We start from the raw sequence: 3,215 nt of genomic DNA on the forward strand, positions 1-3,215 counted from the left end.
TCCCTGTGCTGCACCCCCACTGCTGCACTGTGCCCCCTATTAAATATGTTACTCGAAAGGTGCTGACTGGCTCAGCCCGGGCCTGGGGTGGGTACAGCCTGGAGCTGGGGAAACTTCCAGCAGTTTCTCACAGGGTCCAGCTCAGTCGTGTGCCCCTCCCCTGCTACTAAACAAACCTGGAGCCGGGGGAACTCTTAGCAGTTACTTACAGGAGCCAACACTGTAGCCCCTCCCCTGCTACCAAACAAACCCACCACACAAACCCACAACACTGGCTTACTTCTGTCAACATGAAAGTTGGCATATATCTGAGGTATCCACTTGTAGTGGATACTACAGGCTTGGAAAGGAGAAAAAAAAAAATGAGATATGATCTCATTAAGAAGGCCAGTAAGCCTCAGGGGGTCCCCAGGTCCTTTCACACATACCGCGACAGGGTTCAGAGGCCCTGTCATGAGCACTCCTGTTAGAGTACATATTAGATCTACTTAAAAGTCCATTTTGGTGGAAAGATGCACGCACGAACCACACTGATGAGCATGTCAAATGGCTCCTGCAATACCATGGATGGATTTTTCTGCCTGGAGTTCCATGCAAGACCCTAGCCAAAAATGGGCGCTGCCACACACCACACTGTGGCTCATGTGCTGTCAGCGAGTGGGAGGAAAGTCAGCACCACGTGGCCTGTTGGGGCTCATTGAAAACTGAGCATTCCTTAAGGATAGTGACTAGCCCAGTGGATCAGCTGGCAATGAAACTGTGACAGTGGATTTGGCAGGTGGAGCATCCTGCTAATTCATTTCCCCTGCAGATAAAAATAGTCTGCATGTTGGACGAACAGCTTCTCCATAATGACTGTAACTGGCCATCACTGATATTATCAGAAACACAATGATAGCCCTAAAAGAAGAGCTTATTCCCTTGAAGAGATCAATTCTCCTTTCTCTTGAGGTAAAATGGAAGAATCTAATGGAATAGAGCATCCTCTTAGAAACTGCAGGGCACCATTTATCCATAAGAAACCACTGAACTTCTGCTGTTTCCAGATAGAACAGAAAGATCTGCAAATCCCAAGTGAACAAAAAGGACTGACACTTCATGCTGGTACTGGTAGTGTTTCACTCACCTTAAAGCAACGCATAGACTGCAGTAGGAAAATGATAATCTATTCTAACATTGATGCAACTCATAAACACCTTCCTATGCTGTCAGACATCTGTCAAAATCATCTGGTTGTGAGGTATATGCTGTAACTGTAACAGCCGTATAGGGACAACAGTGGGATGGATATGAGGATGGAACAATCCTCCAGCTGAAGCTCTTCAGAGCCTGGAGTATACCCTTCACTCTGCAGAGCTTGAGGTACCTGTATATCTCCAAGCTTAGGAGGAGCAGGAGATCCGAGGTCACTGAAAGAGCCACCTGTAAGCAGAGACAAGCAGAAAGCCAAAAGAGGAACAGCACTCTTGGGTATCACAAACAACCTATTTTGCCTCACTCTCATAAAGGGCCATGGTGTCAAGGAAGCTGGCAGAGATATTGCACTAGTAGTAGTCACTGCAGGCAGCAAGGGGCTGGGGTACAGCAGGAGCACCCCAGGGAGCAGCACCCATGGGGCTGCTCTGCAGGACAGGATAAGCTGGGAGCTGGAATGATCACGATACCAGTGAGCTGGACAGTGTCCTCACTGGCTCAAAGTACTTCCACTGTACCCATGCAGCGCTAGGTTTTAGTGTGCAATTTAAGCGTTCTGTACCTTGATTCAAGACTTCTGGATGTTCAGAATTGTAGATATTACCACTGTAGAGTGCTCATTTGCAGCAAACCCATCATTTCACACAAGTATTAAATTTAAGCTGCACACTGTGGATCCAATAAATCTGACACAAAGTACTACAGAGTGCTTGCACATGCAAATGGGCCGGCAGACAACTGATCAGCATCCATGCATTAAATCCCACACGTCCTGAAGAGGTCTGATTTGACTGTGTACAAACAGAATAACTGAGCTCACTGTGTATGTTTTATACAGTACACAGAAACATTTCTTCCCAGGCAGAATTATAAACCGTGCAAGTGAGGGGCTCTGACGTGGCACTGCTGGTTTTAGCCATCAGCCAAGACACAGAACTGCCACTATACTCTTACATACACAGAAACCTGTATATGCCTCATCAATACTATGTCAACACAGTATTGCATTCCCTGCAGTTACACCTCAGCATACAAGAGATACTGAGATATTGGGGGGGGGAGGGCAGGACGACAACAAAAAAAGAAATATGTACTTCTTTGGAAAATATGTTAATTGCTTTTTTTTTGGAAAATATTTTTGCAGAAGCTTTGCTAACTTGAAGTTAGGTAGTCATCTTTACCAAAAGTATAAAGGAGATGGTATCTATCTGTAGACATGACCCATGTTTCTCCTTTCCAAATTATAAGTCTGGGAATATAATAGGATTCAAGGTCCGAAAACAACTTGTTTACAGATGCTAAATAAAGTAACAATGCAGAAATTTCTATTTATGATATCTCTTCCACCATCCCCAAGATAAAGCTTCTGCACTTCAAAAGGTAGAGGCAATTTTGCTGCCAGTATTTTGCTTTTTAAATGTAGAGGTAAGTGAAATTAAGCTTAGAGGAGGTAACAGACATAAATAAAGCATATCAACATTCCTCTGTTGATGTTCGGTAAGGGATTAAATCACAGCACTGAGCTTAAATGCTATTGAGCTGTTCCTGATGTGCTAATTTTGAGAGAGTGTCTGAGCAGATGCCACCTAACAGTGTCACAATGCATTGTCCCCAGCTATCTCACAACCCTGGGGACAAGAATTAATCCAACCAAGCAAACTTGAAGTCTTTGTCCTTACAAACACCACTCCAGAATTTCAAATGCCCCAACCCAGCAACCGTCTGTGGAAATCACGTCAATGACCAATTCCTGTGTCACAGACTTGACCACGACCTCTCCATGGTCATTCGACTTCACTTTTAGAATATCCACATCTTTTTACAAGGATGCACTTACAGAAACGAGCTACAGTAAAAATGCTTGTGGATTTGCCACCTCCGCTATCCCTGTCGCGCTCGCTCACGATAGCAAACTGCGTGCTGCCATCTCGCGGCCCGCGCGGCAAGTGTCACCCCGGCAAACGGCTGCGGCCATTCACCTGCCACAGCGAGTCACGGGGGGGATAAGGGACAGCAAAAGG

The sequence above is a fragment of the Pterocles gutturalis genome, unplaced genomic scaffold (assembly GCF_000699245.1).
Source record: "Pterocles gutturalis isolate BGI_N339 unplaced genomic scaffold, ASM69924v1 scaffold2633, whole genome shotgun sequence".
Taxonomy (NCBI): Eukaryota; Metazoa; Chordata; class Aves; order Pterocliformes; family Pteroclidae; genus Pterocles; species Pterocles gutturalis.